General features: G+C 37.0%; 1 protein-coding gene across 4 annotated transcripts in view; it reads left to right on the top strand.

The window, feature by feature from the left end:
* Positions 1-26,077, top strand: part of SLC12A6 (solute carrier family 12 member 6) — a 101,129-nt gene that overhangs the window by 19,044 nt on the left and 56,008 nt on the right. The window lies entirely within an intron of this gene.

The following is a 26,077-nucleotide window of genomic DNA, read 5'->3' on the forward strand; positions in this document are numbered from 1 at the left end:
CTCTAAATGGTAACAGTTATACTTTGTAGGGGAATTTTGGTTTTGGATTTTTAAACATGCAATTAAAATTTCAAGTTAATATTATGGTATCAAATATAGCCATAGTTTGAAGCCTCTTATTTTTTAAATCAGTAAATTGTCAGCAACTTCTCTAGTATGTGAATAAAGCCTAAGGGAATCTGACAAACTTTCCTTTAATCCTGTGATTCCATGATTCTAACTTTTCAGTAGCAAGTAACACATTGCAGTTCCTTGCTGTAAACAGCTGTTCATTATATGTTTCTTACCAAGTTTTAGAGAATTTTAAAGAATCTTTAATTTACTCGAGATGGTGATTATTAAGAAAAATATTCCTTTTATATACATTTTTTTTCCTGCTAGTGAGAGAGTTTATTAGGAGAAGATAAAAATGTTTTATGTAAATTCTTTGTCCACTAGGTTATTTTCATTTTGCTGAATAGTCAGGGTGATAAGGAACTGAAAACAAGTTTAACCTACTTTGAACTCGAACCTGATTCTCTGCAACTTCAACTCAAAGAAGTTAGATTATTCTCTCTCCGGCCTACATATATTTGAAGCTGAACTTTCTTAATTGCTTAGATTTTAATCCCTTTAGAACTTTGTCTTTATTGTCATCTTCATTAATTTCACAAAATGCAAAATTCTATTTCCTTTCTTCACCCCTTCTACTCTTCTATTTTCGTTTTTACTAGTCCCATTGTTTGGAGAAAATTTTCTTTAGAACAGAGCTTTAATCTAACAACCACCTAGGAAAGCCATAAAAGTTTTGATAGTACCCAACTTTATAAGAAAGTGACATTATTAGGCTTAATTTATTTTCTTCCATAGTAATTGCTTTGAACAAGAAATAAGTCACAGATATAATCTAACTTGAATTTAATACGAATTTTCATATGTTGTTTTCCATAACAGCCCCAGAAAATCTCCACTTGAATAAAAACTATTGTTTGGCAAGTGAACAACTGCTAGGACTATATTGTCTAAATTATCTTAATTGTAGGGTTAAATTAGAAGGAAGGTGAGGGGGGAAAATCTAAAAGTTGTTTCTTCCTTTTTCAACCTAGGAATAAAGGGTCAGGGTTTTTTGTTTTGTTTTTTTGGCCCCTTGTTCTCCAGAGTTTTAAAAAAAAAAAAAAAAAATCCTACCTTCATTGTGGTTTTGTTGCAAATACTTCTAACACTGGCCAGTTATATAACCAGTAGTTTTATTTTGTTTTCCTTTGTTTTTCCTTCTCTGTGGAGAGAAAAATACATATAATAACATAAATGGAACATATTTAGAAAGCATATCATCCTTTTAAATGTTTTAAAATATATTTATTTGAACTAGAGTAGTGAATAATTTTAGATGAAATAGAAATACAAATATAGAGGTAATCTAATTTTTTAAACTATATAATTCTTGCCATGCAAACTACTATAGAATGTCAATATAGTAGAACTCTGCTTCATTGGGTTTTAAAAGAAAAAGGAGAAACTCGGATTTCCAAAACATTTCTTACTTTCTCTCCCCCCATTCTGTTTTCTCAGCAACCTATCCACAGACATAGTATTTACCACATACGTATTCTAGTGTCTCTTTACTTGTCTCTGTCCCCGCAGCAGACTGGTTATAAGCTCCTTGAGGACAGAGACCTTATAATATCAATTTTGTATCTCCAGGTCCTTAGCAACATAGTAAGCAATTCAGAGGTAGACATGCTCTTTGCCTTTTTTATTCACCATATGTGGTGTCAGCTGTTTGTACTCTTTTCCTAAGGCTACAAAGATGTAAGAAATTTCAAGTTCCCCATCAAAGGCAGCAGAATGGCATTGGAGTCAGGGACCTGGCTGTGAATCCCAGTCATACTAATTATTACTAATTAGTAGTAGTGATAATTTGTAATAATTAGTACTTGAGTGACTTTCAGCAAGCTATTTAACAACTTCTTTCCTCATTGATAAAACCAAGGTAATAACAGTACCTACTTTACAAAGTGGTCATAATGAGGATTGCATGGGATATTATGTATGTGTGTATCACATGTATGATCCAGCACTCAAAAAATAAGAACTACCTGTTATTTATACAATGTGATTAGTGGTTCATTAAGAAAAAGAAACAGGTTTGCAGATGATGGAGACGGGATCCTGGAACAGTTGTCTCAGAGGAGGGGACACCACTGATTTTGAAGATCTGGAAGAGAAGATGACAGATAATAGGAACAATTTGAAGATATTCAGGAAGGCTGAAGCACTGTGGGGAACAAATTTTTAGGGTGGTTAGCACATTGGTGGTTGTTTGTTGTTGTAATTGTTATTGTTTTGGGGTACTAGGGGTTGAACCCAGGGCCTTGTACATACTAGGCAGATACCACTGAGCTACATCCCAAGTCCTAGATAGTACATTGGGCATGTGGTAAAGAGGTGAGGGAAGGTAGATTGAGGCTATTTAGTGAAGGGTTCTCAATTTTATCTTCTCCAAACTCAGTAGAATTGCAGGTGGTTATTGCCTTTTTAGAGATTTAAAAACTGAGACTGCTGGCGGTAGTAAGTGACTTGCCTCAGACAAACTCCTAGCATTTTGTTGTTGTTTTGTTTTAGCATGAATCTTTTTTTTTAACTTTTTTTTTTTTAATTCATGTCTTTATTTTCAGTTATTACTTACCAGTAAGAGAAAGTTAGGGGCAGGGGCTATAGCTCAGTGGTAGATAACTTGCTTAGCATGTGTGAGGCACTAGGTTTGATCCTCAGCACCACAGAAATACAAACAAAATAAAGGTATTGTGTCCATCTACAATTAAAAAATTATTTTAAAAAAAGGTTCACAGTTTTAACCCACAAAGTGAACTAGGAGGCAAATTCACATCCATCAGATAAAACTAGTGGACCAATTTTTTCAAGTTTAGGCCATCTTAAAAGCTTGTTGCATACCAGATACTGCTGTGTGTTCTCTAGTAACATTGGACAACAAGAAGTTGAACTTGTGTTTTTTGATTGCTGGTGATTTCTATAGTATGTTGGAAATTAAGAAGTTTATAAACATGTTCAGAAATGAGTTAGATCCTTGAAAGTCTAAACACACCGATTTAAGAGTGTATAAGTTGCAATTTCAAAAGGGGTCCATAATCCATATGGACTACATTAATTCTTGCCAGGTATGTTTGTAAATATAAAATTGTATTAGATGTTAGCACCAGTGCAGAACATGCTCAGCATCATAAAATTCAAAACACCAACACAATTTTATTTATCATTAAAAAACAATTATTAGGAGACTGAAGCAGGTGGATCAGAAGTTGAAGGCCAGCCTTGGCAATTTAGCAAGATGCTGTCTCAAAAAATAAAAAGCACTGGGAATGTAGCTCAGCAGTAGAGCACCATTGGGTATTATCCCAGCACAAAAAAAGAGAGAGAGAGAAAATTTCTGTATATCTTAATGTGCAAGGGCCATAAAATTTGGTGTCATCAAAACTCATTTTTAATAGGACCAATAGAACAGTTTTATTGTTTATTGAATTACTTAATCAGGTATGAATGCTACACTCATTCTTTTATTAAATTACTAAGTTTGTTTAAGTATTTTTATGAAGTAATTGCTCCAGATCTTCTCCCTGTTCCTCAATCTTGTTGGCCTAGCATGGTGGCGCTTGCCTGTGATCCCAGCAGCTTGGGAGGCTGTGGTAGAAAGATCAAGTTCACAGCCAGCCTCAGCAATTTAGGGAGGCCCTAAGCAATTTAGCAAGACCCTGTCTCAAAATAAAACATAAAAAGGACAGGGATCTGAATCGGTGGGTAAACACTCCTGGGTTCAATCCCTGGTACCAAAAAGCAACAACAAAAAAATCTTTTAGTGTCTGTGGATTAGGCAGATTTGGACTGCTGGATTGCCTTCACTGGGCATAGATTGGAAGATTTCCCTTTTCCCTTTGCATAGGGTTCTTTTTAATTTTTTCTCTTTTCCTTTTCAGTACAAGGTATTGAACCCAAGGTAACCACTGAGCCATATCCCCAGCCCTTTTTATTTTGAGACAGCATTTCCCTAGGTTGCTGGCATCCTCACTAAATTGCCGAAGCCGGCTTCGAACCTATGATCCTCCTGCCTTAGCCTCCTGAGCTGCTGGGATTACAGGCACGCCCCACAAAACCCAGCCCAAAACTAGAGTTCTGAGGACATTTTCAGAAATGAACCTATAGCAACAAAAGGAGGAATCTATATTGGTATTGAATGGCAGCTACAAACATTGACTTACCAGCAATACAAACAGTATGAGTGCATATTGTGAGAGCAATTTGTCAAATGAAGTAATGAAGTTCAAATGTATTATTAACTCAGGATGTTAAACTGTTAGCTAAATGTTAGTTCTGCTCATTACCCATGAAATCTTACATTCTAAAAAGGGTATTTGACTACCTTCTTTTATTGACTAACATTAGAATAGGTTTAGATAGACAACTAAAGAGATAGTTCTCTGTGTGGATATAAATATTTTTTATAGTGAAGATTTAAAAACCTTTTATAGCCTGGCATGCTAGGAAATGCCTGTAGTCACAACTTCTCAGGAGGCTGAAGCAGGAGGATTACTTGGGCCCAGGTGTTCCAAAGCCAGCCTGGGCAATATAGAAGGACCCCATCTTAAAAAATTAAAAATAAAAACCTTTTTTGTTTGTTTGTTTTGGTGCCAGGTATTAAACCCAGGGGCACTCACTGAGCCACATCCCCAGCTTTTTTTTTTTTTTTTTAATTTAGATATGGGGTCCCACTGAGTTGCTTAGGGCCTGCTAGTTTCTGAGACTGACTTTGAACTCGTGATCCTCCTGTCTCAGTGTGCCACCCCACCCAGCTGTTTGTTCTTTTAATTATGCAGGCCTTCTCACAGTCCATCTAACAGAAGCGTATATCTTCGTGTTTTAAAATCTGAGTCAAAGTTTATTCTTAAACCTGGCTGAGTGAGGCATATTTTTCTGTCTCCCTTTCCACACCCAGTAGTCCAGCATTGCCAGAAAGACTTAACATCTCCCCAAATATCCCAGTTCCTTTCACCATGATTTTTACTGTATCTAAGACCTTAATACAGGAATGCAGAATTGAGTCTGTTTCCTTTCAGTTCTTTTTTGTTGGGGTGGGGGTGGGTTCTAAGGATTGAACCCAGGGGCAGTTTACTCCACTGAGTTACATCTTCGACCCTTTCTATTTTTTCTTTTGAGACAGGGTCTAAATTGCTTAGATCCTTGCTAAATTGCTGAGACTGGCCTTGCACTTGGGATCCTCCTATCTCAACCTCCTAGTCTCTGGAATTACAGGCGTGTGCATGCCCAGCTCCTTTCAGTTCTTTACATGTTAAAACTGTGTATATTGTAACCCTTATTTGTCATATATTCTGACAATCTTCAACATTTTCACTCTCTATTTCAACACTATCTTCACCAATTAGAATTTCTCCCAGAAATTTTCTCACTTAGCATACCAACGCTGTGTGTAGGAGATGCTACTTTTGCCCCACCAAGAGATTTGCCAGACTGAAATGGACTGAATTCTATAAAAACTTCTTTAAAAATATGCACACAAACTGGGTGTGGTGGTACATGCCTATAATCCCAGCAATTTGGGAGACTGAGTAGAAGGATCCAAAGTTCAAGGCCAGCCTCAGTAATTTAGCAAGGCCCTAAGCAATTTAGTGAGACCCTGTCTAAAAATAAAAAGGACTGGGGATGTAGCTCAATGGTAGAGGGACCCTGGTTCAATTCTCAGTACCAAAAACAAAACAAATCCCCTCATATACTATACATATTGCTTAATTGTTAGTTATTTTTATTTTCTATACTCTATTTAGGAGTATAAAATATATAAAGTATAATATTAGCATACTGTAAAATATTGGAAAGATTTTCAGATTTCAGTTTGGACATATGGCATGAGTTAAGAAATTGATTATTAACTGGTAAACTCTGAGGAATGTAGCATTTCTTGCTTTTGCCAGCTTGAAAAAGGAAGCAGTTTTACATGAACATGTAATCAACTTTATAGTAATAATACTAGCTATCATTGGTTTTTTTGTTTGTTTTTGTTTCTTTTTTTTTTGGGTTTTGTTTGTTTGTTTGTTTTGGTACCAGGATTGAGCCCAGGAGCACTTACCCACTGAGACACATCCCAGCCCTTTTTTTTTTTTTTATTTAGAGACAGGGTTTGCTGAATTGCTTAGACCTCACTAAGTTGCAAAGGCTATCTATGAATTTGTGATCTTCCTGCCTCACCCTCCCAAGCTGCTGCTGGGAGTACAGGCATGTGCCATCACACCCGGTTAGCTACCATGGTTGAGCATGGTAACCAGCAGAGCCAGTGTTCAAAGTAGACACTTACCAAATATTGGCTCACATAATCCTCACAATCACCAGGACAGGAAACCATTATCGCCATATTGGAGATTAAGAAAATAAATTGCCAGTAGCAGAGTTGGGATTCAAAGTAAGATCTAAAGCTTTTTTTCTTTTTACCATACCGTATGGCCCCTCTGCTTTAAATATACACATAATTTTTTTTATGTTTCCTGCAACTATGATGCTGTCTTACTAATTTTTATTCTATTTCTTTGTCATAGTAGATTTCTGTTTTTTATTTATTTGCGGTGCTGGGGATTGAACCCAAGGCCCTGTGCTTGTGAGGCAAGCACTCTACCAACTGAGCTATAGCCCCAGCCCTCATAATAGATTTCTTAAAGTTTACTTCTTTATTTTATTTTTTCAAGGGTTGGATTGTTTTTTAAATTTAGTATAGAATATTTCTAAATGTAGAATAATCTTTCAAATAATGCTAAAAATTGAGAAATTTGAGCAGGCAAGGAACTTGTCTTAATTTAGCTTAATCTGACAAATCAAACTTTAGAAGCCTTCCATTCCTCACATTTCCAGGAAAATGCCTATTTATCAGTGATATAGAAATAGGAGATTTACCTGAGCATGGTGGCACACGCCTATAATCCCAGTGACTCTGGAGACTGAGGTAGAAGAATCGCCAATTCAAAGCCAGCCTCAGCAACTTAGTCCCTAAGCAACTTAGTGAGACCTTGCCTAAAAAGAGAAAATTAAAAAAGGGCTAGGGATATGGCTCAGTGGCTAAGCACCCCTGAGTGCAATTCCTGGTACCAGCAGCGAGGGAGGCAGGGACACTTAACAGACTTAAAAATGGCGTTAGTGAAATAATTAAGTTTAATATAACTTAAGAATATATATTCTCCACTAAAGGTATGCAAGATGTATTTCTTTTAATGTATTAGAAAATTGTATTTCATGTGGATTTTATTACTTAGAATGAAGTTAGATAAAGAAGTCTTTTTAGAGAACATTATTAATACAGTTAGAACATGGACATGGCACATACTGAATATGGTACATAATAACATAATTTTTTTTTCTGTACTAAGGATTAAACCCAGAGTCTCATGCATGCTAGACAAGTGCTCTACCAATGAGGTACATCCCCAGCCCCATAAGTGATTTTAATCTATTCTAAAACACTATATGATAAAGTAGATCTCATTTCCTTTCTTGTGTTCTTCCCACCATAACATGTAACCTTTTGTGACAGAAGGATTCTGATGCTTGTGTTAGAAATGGTGAATCTGTAGTAAGAGTCCTTCTCAAAAGTTCTCTCAATTTTTTTTCACACCTCAGTGTCCTCATCCGAACTCTTGTGCTTTCATTCCCTGCCTAATGTGTGTAATGTGCCATTACACACATCCACACTTAACATCATGACCTGAAGACCAGGTTTGTATTTCTTCCAAGATGATTTGTCTAATATTCTTCTCCAGCTTTGATTTTATTCCATTCGTCAGTATATATTAACCCTCAAATATTCTTTGTAGTGTGCCCTAAATTTGTAATCATGTTTTAATTCTATTTTTATCTCTTCAACTATATTGTTAATTATATGAATGTGTGAGGCATGGTATTTCAGTATTTTTTAGAAAATTATTATGTTTGGACTTCACAGAGAATCTTTAAACTTTTTACTTAGCCAGGTGTGGTAATATGTGCCTATTAACCCACCTACTCAGGAGGTGAGGCAGGAGGATCACTTAAGCCCAGGATTTCAAGGCCATCCTGGGCAATATAGTGAGATCCTGTCTCACTGTTTGCCAAGATTTTTTTTTTTTTAAAGTGGATATTTATTTATTTATTTATATGCAGTGCTGAGAATCAAACCCAGTGTATCATGCATGCTAGGCAAGTGCAACCCCAGCTCTGTTTCACAAGATTTGAATGTTTTGGGGTTGTTTGTAAACTGGACTTAATTTTCAGAGAGAGAGTTCTAGAAAGGTGACTACTTGAATGTTTTGCTATTCCTCAATTCCTAATTCCAGTTTTTATCTTCCTCTTTTGAGCAAAAAGCCTCCTGTACCTAATGAAATGGGTAAAAGTGGTATCTTGGGCTCTGTCAGAGAGAGATAGCACAGGAATCATTCCTAAAGAGCTGGACAAGAACCTGGAGTGCCTCAGGGTGAGGCTAAGAATGGCAGATCTGGGAAGGAGCTTGGCTTGGTGAAGATCCATGAACTCCTGGAGAGAGAAAGGGAAATAGGCAGAGTATTGAGACCTTCTTATCCCTAAAGTTGGAAGAGATAAGGAAACCCAGGAGCAGGGAGGCTTCCAACTGACCCTCCACCTGGCTGGTGACTTACCTACTGCAACACTGCCTGCCCACAAAAAGGAGACTGCTTTGCCTTTGATTTCTTTTTTTGTTACTATTTTGAAACAGGGTCTCTCCATGTTGCCCAGGCTGGCCTCAAACTCATGATCCTTCTGTATCAGCTTTCTAAAAATCCAGGATTATATACATGTGCCAGTGTAACCAGCTTTTTGTTTTCTTGAGACAGCAATCACTTGCAGTCCTCCAGCAAACAAACCTAAGCTCTTATGAGATGACAAAGAAAAACCACCCAGCCAGGCAACAACCCAGTCGGGCAATCAAAAAGAGAAAAATTGCTTAGAATAAACACTTTGATGGACCAGTTAAATAGAAATGCAGCAGCACACAGTAACTTGAACATGAAAATAATAATGGGAGTATTTAAGGAGATTAAAGTGAAGTATAAAAGACTTTATAGAACAAAAACTTGATTTTCTAGCTACTTTTTACTACCTGACTTGATCCATGCACACACACTTAAGAAAAAAAATCTCAGTAAAGTTCATGCTTGTATAGTTTTATCAGAATGGATTCTACTGTCTTGTATAACTAAGAACAGATAAAAAATTTTTAAATTAAGATCTCCATTAGAATGTAAGCATCAATAGAGCAGGACTTATATACAGTGCTAATGTCTGTCAACACCTAATGCTCAGAATGCTGTCTTGCACATAGTAGGCACCTGATACAAAACTACTGAATAAAAGAATGAATGTAATCATTATTGGTCTGGAAGATCAAGTAGAAGAATTGTTCCAGTTCAGAACACTTAAAAGTGGAAAATATAAATCCCAAAAGAAGAGAAAAGAACAAATGAAGGAAAAATCAGTAATTAAAGAAATAGAAAAAAAAAATTCCTGGGTAAAAGACTCCACGATGCAGAATGAAATCCCAGGGAGGATAAGTGATGAAAAATACACATCTAGGGATATCCTAATAAAATTTTTGAGCTCCAAGGATTCATCACGGAGGCTTTAAGATAGCACAGGTTATGCCTATAAATTATCAGACTAGCATCAGAATTCTAATCCACAATACTAGAAAGTAGGAAACAGCAAAGTAGTATTTACAGACTGTTACATTAGTGGTAGATCTTTCTATACCTCCTACTGTTTCTTTCCACCTCTTCCTGCCTCAACTCCAGTATTTTTTCCCCTATGCCAACAGTTCCACCGCCTCCTGCACTACAGTGGAGCCCTGCTGCAGGAGATGGGCTTGAGTAAACTGAGTAAGAACCATGACTTGGTCCTCGTGCACTCCATCTACTTGGCTACTATTGTCTGGTCATCTTTTCCTTAAAATAAGTCAGATGGACAAGAGGAAAAATGGCTAAAAAAAATTCTCATAAACTTCTTCAGAACTTTTATGTCATATTTTTTATTCCCATAGGCTGGTTTGGCTCTGAATTATCACTATTCTACCCTGATTACTTTTTCTTCCTTTCAGTGTGTGGATTTGTTGGGGAAAATAGGAATAACATTGCATTCATAGTTCTTCCAGTGATATTTTCCTGTTTCCTTCAATGACTATTCTCTAGTATTTCCAGCCCGTGGTCTCAGCTTCTGTCTATATTTTAGGAAAATTCAGCCTCCTATCTTTAATTGTTTTAATGATGACTTTGCAGTCTTTATTTCCATCATTAACCTTTTACTGAACTAATCCTGAATTTCTATTTCTCTGGATATTTTTCTTCAAAATAATTTCACTGTGAATCAGTTTAAAAGCATGTTAAACATAAAATACATGAAGCTTTGCATTACAAAAAGTTATAATTGTCAGCAATATTAAGGCAAAGTCTTGCTTCAAAGCACATGTAATGAGCAGATATACCCTCTCTCCAGCATATTTTCAATTCCAAGTTTTCTCTCCATGACCTCTTATTCTTTTTAACTTTTTATTTTTTTGGTACCAAGGATTGAACACAGGGGCACTTAACCACTGAGCTACATCCCCATTCCTTTTGCTTCTTACCAGGATCAATTGCATGTTCATCATAAATTATTGATACCTCGGTTGGATATGTAGCTCAGTGGTAGAGTTCTTGCCTGGCATGCATGAGGCCCTGAGTTCAGCTCAGTATTGACCCAAAAAAAGGGAAATCAACTTAATGGCCAATGATTTCCAGGCATAAAATTTGGTTTTGTGTTTGCTTTGGAATCACTACTCAATGAGTTTCCATGCCTCCTGGCTCCTTGGCAATGAGGCTTGGTTGACTGCTGATATCTGTAACAATAAGGAAATAATCTTGAAAAGGGAGGAGCATCTTTGAAGAGGCATCATCACAAAAGGAGCTCCTGTTACATTTGGTACTGCAGGAAACCAGTTATCAGGGCTCTAGTAGTATGGGGAAATCTTCAATACAGAAGTAGTAATTGTAGTTATAGTTGTTTTTGAGGAAGAAAATGGTTTGTTTTGTGGTCCAGGGAAGCACATGAATTATGACTATAGTAGTAGCTGTCAGCACACTAGCTTTATTCCCTCCTAATTCATCTGCTTACAAGAAGCAACTGAAGAGTCACAGGGTGTTGAATCCCTTGAAATAACGTCTTACAGGAAATTCCGCCAACTGGCCAGAGAAGGAAGATCAACACTGGTCTCTATGACTTATTTGCATTTTCTTCTATAATTGAATAGCTCAGCTATTCTTGTGGAAAATCTTTGTCTAAACAGTGGAGGTGAATAAAAGGAACCTTAAATCCCAGTTTCCAAATGTGGTGCATTCAGGAGTTTCATCATTCATATTGATTTCTGAGGAGTCAGTCCATAATCAGCTGACTTCAAGGCAGAAGCATCATGGTGGAAGGGTTTAGGTGAAGAAAGCTGCTCAGCTCATGTCATCCAGGAACCAGAGAACTGTTTTTTACTTCTTTATTGACCTGCTCCCTTGATATATTACAATATTTGATTTTTTCTATCCCCTCTTTCTCTCATTTTTAATTGTCTCACTAATTGTTGCTCATTTAGTTTCCCATATAGTTATCAAAACTCCTTTCTAGTCTCCAAACTACTGTGCTAGTCTATTTTCACTTCTTGTCTGGCTTTTAAACCCATTCATTATAGTAATTACCAGAGGAATTTTTCTCAAATGTAAATCTCTTCCCTATCATTTCTTCCTCATTTAAAACTCTATAATATCTCCCCTTTGTCTACAAAGTTTGTACTTCATGATCTAGAGCATCCTAATTTAATAGCTTCCTTGTCTGTTATTTATTATTATTTATCTATTTTTGCAGTACTAGAGATCAAACCCAGGGCTTTGCACATACTGGGCAAGTGCTCAACCACTGAGTTGTATCCCAGCTTTTTTTTTTTTTTAAAACTGGTAATTGAACCCAGGGGTGCTTTACCACTGAACTATATCCCCAGTCCTTTTTATTTAGGACCTGTCTTAATTGCTAAGGCTGGCCTCAAACTTACAGTGCTCCTGTTTCAGTCTCCCAAGTCACCCCATGCATGCTTACCCTGCTGCAGTCTCACTTGGATGTCCAGGTTTAGCCTCAATCCTCTATCTCAGCCTCCCAAGTAGCTGGGATTACAGATATGTGTAACACCACACCTGGCTTCTATTATTCTTTTATACATATAGCATATCAGATTTAACAAATGTACTCAAATGTTTCTATGGTTCATCATACCTGTTTTATCTTTCTGAAATGTTCTTTCCTTTAGTTACCTAGTAAGTGCTTCCTCCTTTTAAGATGAGCTCAAAATCACTTCTTCCTTAATAATTTCTGTGATCGCTCCAAGGACTGTAACACAATGTAGGCACTCCCATACCTCTCTGCCTATACCTCTGATATAGTACTTTAATCACCCAGCTAATCACTTGTCATACCAATATGTGCTGGAAACCCCTTCAGGATAGCTACTCTGCTCTGTTCATCTTTGTGTATCCCCAACACCTTGCACATAAACTCACACCTATAGGTGCTTAGTAAATATTTATGGATTAATTAAAAAATAATACAAGGCAGCATGTATCTAGCTGTTCAGAGGAAGATTAAACTTGTTAGAAAGTTGAACCTTATAGAAAGAAGCACAGGTTGAGTCTTTGAAGAAAGTAGAACTCAGGTAAGTAGAAAGGAAGGAGAAGGAAAATTTTAGTAAAAGATATGTGGGTCTTACCATCAAGGCTCACAGAATATTCTAGGGAGTATGGGGCAGAGGTTTCATTACTGAGAACCTCAGATGATGTTAGAGCTGAGTAAACTGGTGCTAGATTGTAAAGGGACTTGAATACCAGGATAAGGTTTTGGAGTTCCTTCTATAAACCAAGGGATCCAAATAAGTAAGCCAGGATGTATTTACAGATGTCTAAGCCGTTAGCCTTTACTGTCACCACCACCACCATTTCTTTTCTGAGAATTCAAAGTGGGAATAGAGGTAGAGCCTGCCAAGGCAGTCCTCCTTTCCTTTATGCCCCACGTATGATCAGGTATGTAGATGTAAACAAGTCCAAATTATTTTATTTCCCCGAAATGGTTGGAAACTCTTGGCACTGTCATTTGGAAACCTTCGAAAGTATTTTGTTTTTTGAAGCTGTGAAGCAACCTGATAAAGGTAGAATTTGGGGATTATTAATATGGGTCATTAATTGAAGTACTTTAATGGTCCAAGTTGGAAAGAATGAGAGTCTAAATGATGGAAGTGTGGTGGGAAAGAAGAGATTGGTATAGAAGTATAGTAAAGTCACACTTGACTGGATTTGGTGACTAAATGTGGAGGATGAGGGAGAGGGAAGAATCAAGTCAGTATATATGCTGACTGTCTCATTTTGTCAGCAACTACTCTTTTCTTCTACTTTATTACCAATTAGGTTTATTAAATCCTATTATCTCTAGGACATTCTCATTACTTGTGTCCTAATTTTAGTCCATCTGACTAGATTGTTTTTCCTCCATTTCCCCAATCCATTCTTCTGTTTTTTGGTGAACTAATCATCCTTCAGAATTTAGCTCAGTTATCCACTTGATGCCATTCCATCTGACTACTGTTTTGTTTTTCTTTCATGAAAAGTATTTTTACTTACACTCTAATAATCATTTTATCGTTTCATAATTTGTGTATTCGGGGGACAGTGCCTAAAATTGAACCCAGGGCACATTACCATTGAGCTATAACCCCAACTCTTTTATTTTTTTTTCTTTTTTTGAGACAGAGTCTCACTAAGTTATCCAGGGTGGCCTCAAATTTGCAATCCTCCTGCCTCAGTTTACTGAGTCACTGGGATTACAGGAATGTACCTGGAAGTTTGTGTATTGTTTTGCTCTCCAAACTTCTTGAGAACAAGGGACTGCTTTTTTGTTATCCATACTACCTAGCATGTATTTGACATATATACACATTCAGAGAAGTGGTTGAATTAATAGTAACAGTTAACAGGCACCTATAGTCCTAGTTACTTGGGAGGCCACGGCAGGAGAAGAACCACTTGCACTCAGTTCAAGACCAGACTGGGCAACATAGGGAATCCCATCTAAAAATAATAACATCTATTACTATTATTACTAGCCTAGAGACTAGAGACCATTTTAGAAATGCTGTTAACATGTGAGCAAATTATAGTGATCTGAACATGAGTATGCCTGCGTAATCTACAGTTCATTTCATTTTGCATAATGCATTCATATTTCTTTTCCTGAAACACTGCTTCCATTTTTAGACTTCTGCTTAGAGAATTTCACTTGTTTTCCAGCTTCTTTAGTTTTCTGTTTGGTGTCCTAGATGTGTCATGTTTATTCCTTCTTTCTGGTTTTGAGTACTCCATGCTTATTAAAGTTTTTAAAAGCCCTACTTAAAGTTCACATTTCTCAGTCCATGTCATTCTCCTTTGGACCTTTGCTCCTCCTCCTGCAAAGGAAGTGGTCAAAGACCATGGATGATACCTGGCTCTGCCTCTGTTCCCTTATCCTCATCAGCTGCACTACCTTAACCATATTATTTCTGCTTTCTCTGAACTTGTTTTTTCAAGAATACAGGAATAAATTCTTCCTCACAGGGTTGCTGTGCAGATTTGATATGATGATAGTAGGAATTTTTTTTCTAAATTCATCCATTTTAGAGACTACCTTTATAATCTTCCATTTTTATAGATGATTTTTGCATTTTATTTAATATTTTCTGTAATTAAGTCACTTCCATGGTTTTCTTTTTTTTAATTTATTTTTATTGTAAACAAATGGGATACATGTTGTTTCTGTTTGTACATGGAGTAACAGCATACCATTTGCATATTCATAAATTTACATAGAGTAATGATGTTTGATTCATTCCATTATTTTTCCTACCCCCACCCCTCCCACCTCTCTTTTCCCTCTATACAGTCCCTCCTTCCTCCATTCTTGTCCCACTCGCACCCCCCATTAAGTGTCATCATCTGCTTATCAGTGAGATCATTCCTCTTTTGGATTTTTGAGATTGGTTTATCTCACTTAACATGATATTCTCCAATTTCATCCATTTGCCTGCAAATGCCATAATTTTATTATTCTTTATAGCTGAGTAATATTCCATTGTATATACATACCACAGTTTCTTTATCCATTCATCAATTGAAGGGCATCTAGGTTGGTTCCATGGTCTGGCTATTGTGAATTGAGCCGCTATGAACATTGATGTGGCTGTGTCTCTGTAGTGTGCTGATTTTAAGTCCTTTGGGTATAGGCCGAGGAGTGGGATAGCTGGGTCAAATGGTACGTCCATTCCAAGTTTTCTAAGGAATCTCCACACTGCTTTCCAGAGTGGCTGTACTAATTTGCAGTCCCACCAGCAATGTATGAGTGTACCTTTTTCCACACATCCTCGCCAACACCTATTGTTGCTTGTGTTCTTGATAATCGCCATTCTAATTGGGGTGAGATGGAATCTTAGGGTAGTTTTGATTTGCATTTCTCTTATTACTAGAGATGTTGAACATTTTTCCATATATCTGTTGATTGCTTGTACATCTTCTGTGAAGCGTCTGTTCACATCCTTAGCCAATTTGTTGATTGGGTTATTTGTATTCTTGGTGTAGAGTTTTTTGAGTTCTTTATATATTCTGGAAATTAGGGCTCTATCTGAAGTATGAGTGGCAAAGATATTCTCCCACTCTGTAGGCTCTCTCTTCACATTGCTGATAGTTTCCTTTGCTGAGAGAAAGCTATTTAGTTTGAATCTATCCCAGTTATTGATTCTTGCTTTTATTTCTTGTGCTATGGGAGTCCTGTTAAGGAAGTCTGATCCTAAGCCAACACGTAAAGATTTGGACCTACTTCTATAAGATGCAGGGTCTCTGGTCTGATTTCAAGGTTCTTGATCCATTGTGAATTGAGTTTTGTGCAGGGTGAGAGATAGGGGTTTAGTTTCATTCTGTTGCATATGGATTTCCAGTTTTCCCAGCACCATTTGTTGAAGAGGCTATCTTTTCTCCATTGCATATTTTTGGCGCCTTTGTCTAGTATTAGAAAATTGTATTTATTTGGGTTTGTGTCCGTGTCCTCTATTCTGTACCATTGATCTACCTGTCTATTTTGGTGCCAATACCATGCCGTTTTTGTTACTATTGTTTTGTAGTATAGTTGAAGTTCTGGTATTGCAATACCCCCAGTTTCATTCTTCCTGCTAAGGATTGCTTTCGCTATTCTGGGTTTCTTATTCTTCCAGATGAATTTCAAGATTGCTTGCTCTATTTCTGTGAGGTACGTCATTGGGATTTTAATTGGGATTGCATTGAATCTGTAGAGCACTTTTGGTAGTATGGCCATTTTGACAATATTAATTCTGCCTATCCAAGAACATGGGAGATCTTTCCATCTTCTAAGGTCTTCCCCAATTTCTTTCTTCACTGTTTTGTAGTTTCATTGTAGAGATCTTTTACCTCTTTGGTTAGATTGATACCCAAGTATTTTATCTTTTTGGAGGCTATTGCAAATGGAGTTGTTTTCCTCATTTCCCTTTCAGCTGTTTCATCGCTTGCATATAAAAATGATGTAGATTTATGCGTGTTGATTTTATAGCCTGCTATTTTGCTGAATTCATTGATGAGGTCTAGAAGTTTTCTGGAGGAGTTTTTTGGATCCTCTAAATATAGAATCATGTCATCCGCAAATAGTGACAGCTTAAGTTCCTCTTTTCCTATTCGTATCCCTTTAATTTCTTTAGTCTGCCTAATTGCTCTGGCTAGAGTTTTGAGGACAATGTTGAAAAGAAGTGGTGAAAGAGGACATCCCTGTCTTGTTCACGTTTTTAAAGGGAATGGTTTCAGTTTTTCTCCATTAAGAATGATGTTGGCCATGGGCTTAGCATAAATAGCTTTTACAATGTTGAGGTATGTTCCTACTATCCCTATTTTTTCTAGTGTTTTCAGCATGCAGGGGTGTTGTATATTGACAAATGCTTTTTCTGAGTCAATTGAAATAACCATATGATTCTTATCCTTAAGCCTATTGACATGATGGATTACGTTGATTGATTTACGGATGTTAAACCATCCTTGCATTCCAAGAATGAACCACACTTGATCGTGGTGCACAATTTTCTTAATATGTTTTTGGATACTGTTTGCCAATATTTTGTTAAGGATCTTAGCATCTATATTCCTCAAGGATATTGGTCTAAATTTTTCTTTCCTTGATGTGTCTTTTCCTGGTTTGGGTATGAGGGTGATATTAGCTTCATAGAATGAGTTCGGTAGGGTACCCTCTTTTTCTATTTCCTGGAATACTTTGAGAAGTATTGGAATGAGATCTTCCTTGAAGGTCTTCTAGAACTCGACTGAATATCTGTCTGGTCCTGGGCTTTTCTTGGATGGTAGATTTTTAATGGCTTCTTCTATTTCATTGCTTGATATTGATCTGTTTTAAATCATATATGTCCTCCTGGTTCAGTTTGGGAGGAGCATATGTCTCTAGAAATTTGCCAATGTCTTCGGTACTTTCTATTTTGTTGGAATACAGATTTTCAAAGTAGCTTCTCATTATGTTATGTATCTCAGTGGTGTCTGTTGTGATATTTCCTTTTGCATCATGCATTTTAGTAATTTGAGTCTTCTCTCTCCTTCTCTTTGTTAGTGTGGCTAAGTGTTTATCTTATTTACTTTCTCAACCAATTTTTTGTTATGTCAATTTTTTGAATAGTTTCTTTTGTTTCAATTTCATTGATTTCAGCTCTGATTTTAATTATTTCCTGTCTTATACTACTTTTGCTGTTATTCTGTTCTTCTTTTTCTAGGGATTTGAGCTGTAATGTTAGGTCATTTAATTGTTGACTTTTCATTCTGTTCTGGAATGCGCTCCATGCAATGAATTTTCCTCTTAGTACCACTTTCATAGTGTCCCAGAGATTTTGATATGTTGTATCATCATTCTCATTGACCTCTAAGAATTTTTTAATCTCCTCCCTGATGTTTTTTGTTATCCATGTTTCATTCAATAGCATATTATTTAGTCTCCAAGTGTTGGAGTAATTTCCTTTTTTTACTTTGTCATTGATTTCTACTCTCAGTCCATTATGATCTGATAGAACACAAGGCAGTATCTCTATCTCTTTGCATTTCCTAAGGGCTGATTTGTGGCATAACATATGGTCTATTTTTGAGAAGGTTCCATGTGCTGCTGAGAAGAAAGTGTATCCGCTTGTTGATGGATGGAATATTCTATATATGTCTATTGAGTCTAGGTTATTGATTGTGTTATTGAGTTGTATGGTTTCTTTGGTTGGATTTTGTTTGGAAGATCTATCTAGTGGTGACAGCAGTGCGTTAAAGTCGCCCAGAATTATTGTGTTGTGGTCTATGTGATTCTTGAAATTGAGAAGGATTTGTTTGATGTACAGGGATGCACCATTGTTTGGGGCATAAATATTTACTGTCATTATGTCTTCCTGATTTATGATTCCCTTAAGCAGTATGAAATGTCCTTCTTTATCCCTTCTGACTAACTTTGGCTTGAAGTCCACTTTATCTGATATAAGGATGGAAACCCCCGCTTTTTTACTGGGTCCATGTGCGTGGTAGGTTTTTTCCCATCCTTTCACCTTTAGTGAAAGGATGTCTTTTTCTATGAGATGAGTCTCTTGCAGGCAGCATATTGTTGGGTCTTTCTTTTTAATCCATTCTGCCAGTCTATATCTTTTGATCGATGAGTTTAGGCCATTAACGTTCAGGGTTATTATGGAGAAATGATTTGTATTCCCAGTCATTTGGCTTATTTTTGGTTTTTAAGTTGGCTTGGTTTCTCCTTTGAGTGCTTTGTCTCTAAGGTAGTTCCTCCCTTTGCTGACTTCCATTGTTGTTTTTCATTTCCTCCATATGGAATATTTTGTTGAGAACATTCTGTAGTGCAGGCTTTCTATTTGTAAATTCTTTTAACTTTTGTTTATCATGGAAGGATTTTATTTCATCTTCAAATCTGAAGGTTAGTTTTGCTGGGTATAGGATTCTTGGTTGGCAACCATGTTCTTTCAGAGCTTGAAATATGTTGGTCTAGGCCCTTCTAGCTTTTAGAGTCTGGGTTGAGAAGTCGGCTGCTATCCGAATTGGTCTCCCCCTATATGTAATCTGATGCTTTTCTCTCGCGGCCTTCAAAATCCTATCTTTATTTTGAATGTTAGGCATTTTCATCATAATATGCCTTGGTGTGGATCTGTTGTGATTCTGTGCATTTGGTGTTCTGTAAGCCTCTTGTATTTGATTTTCCATTTCATTCTTCAGGTTTGGGAAATTTTCTGTTATTATTTCATTGAATAGGCTGTTCATTCCTTTGGTTTGTATCTCTGTGCCTTCCTCAATCCCAATAATTCTTAAATTTGGTCTTTTCATGATGTCCCATAGTTCTTGGAGATTCTGTTCATGATTTCTTAGCATCTTCTCTGTTTGGGCGACTTTATTTTCAAGATTAAATATCTTGTCTTCTTTGTCTGAGGTTCTGTCTTCCAAGTGGTCTAGTCTGTTGGTGATGCTTTCCATTGAGTTTTTTATTTGGTTTATTTTTTCCTTCATTTCAAGGATTTCCGTTTTTTTTTTTTTTTTTTTTTTTTTTTTTTGAGAATCTCTAGCTCTTTTTTGAAATGATCTTTTACTTCCTGCAGGTGCTCTTTCAGCTTATTGGTATTATCATTCATTGCCTGCATTTGCTCTCTTATCTCATCCTTTGCTTCGCGAATCATCTTAATCATGTATAATCTGAAGTCCTTTTCTGACATTTCTTCTAACATACTATCATTGGATTCTATTACTATAGAATCTAGATTTGTTTGGATCATTTTCTTCCCTTGTTTTTTCATGTTGTTCATGTATCTTCCCCTCTAGCGCTGCAGATCTGGGGTATTGCAGATTTTCCCCTATAGGCTTATAGTGGCCCTATAGGTTTCCAAAACCCTTTCTTTAAGGGGAGATCAATATTAGCAGTGCCCAAACCAGACACTATGCAATCCTAGACCAAATAGCCCCTATGGGGACAATACCATCATGTAAATAAGGGAGAAAGCGACTCTGAGGGAACAGGTAAACAGAAGGAAAAGAAAGCAAGAAGCGTAAAGAAATAAAAACTTAAATATTTTTTTAAAAAAGGAGAAAAAAGAAAATCTACTGTATAATAGTCATATTGTAATGAAACCTCCCAGTGTTCAGTAGCCTGATGCATGAGAGGTACCTGAGAATGAGCTTCAAGCCTCCAGCAGGCGTCGCAGGATGGGATTTGCCCCACCCGAAGATCGGAGCTATGGCTTCCAGGATTATCCAAGATGGCTGCTCTGGCTTCCAAATGTGTTGGCAAATGGGGAGCTGCAGCTCAGGGATTACGTGGTCAGCTGGAGGTCCCGGAGACAGGATGCAGTTGGTCCGGCAGGGGTCCTGGAGGTCCAGTGTGTTTGGTGTGGTTGTGGGATCCTGGAGGCCGGGTGCAATCAGTCGGTCTTGGGTCCCAGTGATAGGGCACAGTCAGTTGGTCTGGGGGTCCTGGTGGCAGGGAGCAGTCAGTTGATGTGAGGACCCCAGAGGCAGGGAGTGATCGGTGGGGCTGAGGGATCCTGGAGACGTGGTTCAGTCAGTCCGGCCAGGGGTTCAACAGGACCTGGCTGTTGTCTCAAAATGGCGGCAGCCACGTGTAATCAAACCTGCAGGTACTGTGACAGTGAACTTCCAGGCAGCAGCAGGCAGCTGGTTCTCCACTGGCAGTCTGCGGTCAACCTGCTGGCAGCTGTTGGACGATTGGGAGGTGAACCTCGAGTGTTGGGTGATGGATAGCGGTAACGCAGGCGATCAACAGGCGAGAGGCAGGCAAATGGCGGATGATAGACGCCTGACGGTGAGCTATCTGCTCTCAAAAAAGGCGTCAATATGCTGGCAGACGGCAGGTGATCACAGCAGACAAATGGGGTAAAGAGCAGGAGATCAATAAGCAGCAAAAACTGCCTCACCGAGAAACAGATATCCTCTGCTCGAATCCGGCGTTGGGGAGCAACAAGGAACGCAGCCTCCCTCTAGACTGCCATCCAGGATTTCCTTATTTATTCTCATGGTTTTCTTTAAAAAGGAAACTTTGTCACAAAGTAAAATATTCCCTACAACTGCCAAAAAATGAAATTCAAATTAAAGAGGTTACAAATAATTTTTGTAAAGAGCTTCAACTTTCTGATAACTGGATTAATGTCAGGATAGGGGTGCAAAGGTGGAATCACATCCTGAAACCTGAAGTCACAGTTAAAACTTATTGAGATATTTAGTATAAAATGAATTTAACAAGCACTATTTATGAAGTTAAGCTTATAATATTTATGAATCTTTGTATTCTTATAGATATAACCAACATGTTAAGATAACACAAGTAGTTGAGTTGCTAAAGTTTTTTTTTTTTTTCCAAACACTGAAACAGACGCGCATACTTACTGTTATAGATGGATGTTCTTTGTGTCTTCCTAATTTTCTCTATCCTTTCATCCTGACTCCTTGTTGGATTTCATAACCACAGAAATTGCCCTTTATTTACCATGTCCTGTGTTGGGGGCTGTCTTACCTGAGTAGGTGACGTTTCTGAACTAGAACAGGCAGTTTCAATGGAAATTAAGAAAAGTGGTATAATATCTTACATTTAATAACATTCTACAATTCTAAAAATGTTTTCACACATCATTTGATTCTCATGATAACCCTGGGACTGTGTAGACTATAGTCACTGTATCTCTAGATAGCTACTTTGATAGCTACTTTTATTTTAACAATTTCTTAACTGCCTTGTGGTGATGTGCTTCACCTGTTTTTTCATCTTTGAATAATTAAGTTACCTACATTCCTAATATTTATCATTGTACCCAAATTTTATGAACAGCCAGCATAATGTAATAGATGAGTTAGAATCCAGTTTCAAACCAGTCTTTGAAATTTACATTCAGTACATCTTGGCCAAACCATTGAGCCTAACTTCACTTTGGCTTCTTTATACATTTCCTGTCTGCACAGTCCCAGGGTTATCATGAGAATCAAATGATGTGTGAAAACATTTTTAAAACTGTAGAACATTATTAAATGTAAGATATTATTACCACTTTTCTTAGTTTCCATTGAATTTGACTCTTCATCTAGATTAACATCATTTTTTGTTTTCTTTTTTTTTGAGACGGGGCCTCTCTATGTTGCCCAGGCTGTTCTGGAACCCCAGCGCTCAAGTGATCCTCCTGCCTCAGGTTCCCATGTAACTGGCACTATGGGCAAGCTATCGCCATACCTGGCCAGGAAATACCTTCTTCCCCCGCCTTTTCACATTTTTTTATTAGTGCATTTTAGTTGTATCTAATGATGGAATTTGTTGTTACTTATTCATACATGCACACAATATAACAAAATAATTGACCAATATCACTCCCCACCTCCCACCTCATTTCCTTTTCTCTGTTGATCTCCTTTTGATTTTCATGAGATCCCCATGCCCACCCCCAGACTTTTGAGAATCAAACTGTTATCACATGGCTGTATAATTTTAAGTCAGTGTGCCAAGGATTCAACCACATTACTTTAATATATTCTTTTGTATTTTTATAGTATAAAACATTAAGAGTTCCAGAAAATATGGCATTACCTGAATGCTAATTTTATCATGATTACTTGCAGCACTGCAATTTTTATTTCTAATGAGGATGATTCTATGGCTTACTTCAGTTTTTTTTTTTTTTTTTAATACTTACCATTTAATGAGTATCTACCATCTCATTCTGTGGCATAGTATTATTGTGCCACAATAAATAGTAAAGCCTGACTCTTTTCAGGGGCTAATGCTTCTAATGAAGTCAAGGTTCATTACCATTACAAAATTCTCAGGGCCCCTAAGAATTATACTAAATCTATCCTACCTGTGCTATCTAGATGTAACAACAAAGCCTGAATGACAGCATATCTATTTCCAGCTTGGTTTACTGAGTATTTTAAGCCCATTATTGAGAATTGCTCAGAAAAAGTTTCTTTTCAAAATATTACTGCTCATTGACAATATGCCTGATATTGTCAGAACCTAAGGGTTCTGATGGACAATGAAAGAAAGTTGTTTTCATGCCTGCTTAACACTACGTCCATTCTGAAATCCATAGATGGAGTAACTTTGACTTTGAAATCTTTCTAAGAAATATATTTCCTGAGTCTTTCTAAGAAATATATTTTGCTGTAGATAGAGCTTCTTCTGATAGGTCTGGCAAAGTAAATTGAAAACCTTCTGGAAAGGATTCACCGTTCTAGGTGTCATTAAGAAATTCTGATTCATATGAGGCCAAAATATCAGCAGTAGCAGGAGTTTGGAAGTAGTTGATTCTTGTGTTTGATTTTGGGCGATTTAAGACTTCAGTAAGGAATTAATTGCAGATGTGGTGAATGGAAATAGCAGGAGACAAGAATTAGAATTAGAATCAGAGAAAGTGACTGAATTGCTACAACCTCATGATAAAATGTTAATGGATGAGAAGTCGCTTTTTATGGATGAGCAAAGAATGGTTTCTTGAAATGATATCTACTTGTGATGCTGTGAACATTGTTGAATTAACAACAAAGAACTTAGAATATTACAAAAGCCTAGTTGATAAAGCAGTGGCAGTGTTTAAGAGGATTGACTACAACTTGAAAAGAATTTCTGCGGATCAAATGCTATCAAACAGCATCTCATGCTATAGAGAGATCTTTCATAAAAGGAAGAATCCATTGTGGCCAACATCATCGTCTTATTTTAAGAAAATCGTGCTAGGTATAGTGACACATACCTATTCTCCCACCTACTCCAGAGACTGAGGTAGAAGGATTGCTAAATTGAGGCCAGCCTTGGCAACTTAGCAAGACCCTGTTTCAAAATAAAAGGTTTGGTGAATGTATCTTAGTGGTAGAGTGCTTACTTAACATGCACAAGGGCCTGGATTAATACCCAGTACTGCCACCAAAAAAGAAAAGAAAAAAATTGCCATAGTCAGCTCCACTTTAAAAAACCACCACCCTGATCTATCAGCAGCCATGAACACTGAGACAAGATCCTCTACCAGCAAAAAGAAGACAACTCCAAAAACCATTAGCATTGTTTTAGTAGTAAACCAATTTTTATTAAGGTATGTATGTTGTTTTTTGGACATAATGCTGTTATACACTTAATAGACTATACTACAGCATAATTTTCATATGTACTGGAAAACCAAAAAATTTGTTTGAGTCACTTTGTTATATTCACTTTATTACTGTTATCTAGAACCAGACCCACACTATCTCTGAGGTGCTGTAGTTATCGGAGTCTCTTGGTAAAACTATAGAATCTGAGGGTCCTCCCATGAAATTAAGTAATTAGCATTAGTTTTATAATCCAGGAATTTGTAGTATAACAAATACTGTATGATTGTTTTGACTTAGACAAATTTGGAAAAAACTGCTTTAATGGAAATAGTACTGAGTGAGGAAATGGAAACGGTGATTTAGGGAGTTAACTTTTAACTCTAGTATCTTGATATTAATTAGTTTGATGTCTCCCAAAATGTGTACCATAAGACTAGTTACACAAGGTATCTGATGCAAAATGAGTTATCTCTTCTGATACATTTAGGAATATGCTTAATGTTATATTCTTTGGGGGGATTAATTAGGCAGCTATTAGCATATTGAAGGGTATGAGAAATTATATGTCACAGAAACCTACTTAACTGTTAAATTGATTGGCCAAGTTTACTTATTGTTTTAGTCCATTTTTTCACTACTGTGATTAAAAGACCTGATAAGAACAATTTTAAGGAGGAAAAGTTTATTTAGGGGGCTCACAGTTTCAGAGTCTTCACTCCACAGACAGATGGTTCCATTCCATGGGGCTCGAGGTGAAGCACATCATCATGGTAGAAGGGTGTGGCAGAGGGAAGTGGCTCACACACAGAAAGCAGAGACACTAAGCTCAGCTCATCAAATATATACTCCAAAGGCACACCCCTAAAGACCCACCTTCTCCAGCCACACCCTACCAGCCTACAGTTACCACCAACTTAATCCCTATGAGGGGATTAATTCACTGTTTGGGTTAAGGCTCTCATAACCCAATCATTTCACCTCTGAAGGTGAACACACTAATATGCAAACCAAAGCACTTAACATACCTATCCCATTTCTCACTAAATCCCTATTAGTATACTAAGGAATATGCACTTATGTGTTAAGCATTATGTACCATACAATATATATAGTTCATGGTTCTGTGCCTACTACAGCATTTATTCTGTCTGTGGTTAACACAAATCATTTATATGGCAGATGGTTTGGACTACACTATAAACACCAGCTAAATATTTTTCTCTTTTTTTTTTTTTTTTTTTTTTTTGCATAGTAGTTAAGTAGTTTGTTTTTGTTTTTTCTAATTGCAGTGCTAGGGATTCAACCCAGGGCCTTGCACTTGTTAGGCAAGTACTCTTCCACTGAGCTACATCCTGAATCCTCTGTATATCCTTTAAAAACCATATTCTTCTTATATTAAAATTTCAGGTAAGGATCTTTTGACTCTGTGGGGTAAGCTAGAAACTTAAAAAACTAATGATTTATAAAAATTTTTCTTTTTATTTGCGTGCTGGGGATCGAACCCAGGGCCTTATGCTTACAAGGCAAGCACTCTACCGACTGAGCCATCTCCCCAGCCCCTATAAAATTTTTTATTCACTGGTTTACATTTCCATCTTATCACTTAATTACTTTGCCTAAAATTACTATTTTTCTATATTTATTTAAACCTAATTAATATTATGTAACTTTTTTGGGTCTATTTGGTTTCACTGCAGTAAGTTCAGAATCTGTTATATGAAGAATATAGGTTTGTTTGTTTTTTTTAAGATTTTACCATATTTCAACTTATTTTCCCACTTAGAAAACCTACAGTGTAGGCAGGCAGAATCTAGTAAATTGGACAGTAGTGTACTGTC

Source organism: Sciurus vulgaris (genome assembly GCF_902686455.1).
Source record: "Sciurus vulgaris genome assembly, chromosome: 2".
NCBI lineage: Eukaryota > Metazoa > Chordata > Mammalia > Rodentia > Sciuridae > Sciurus > Sciurus vulgaris.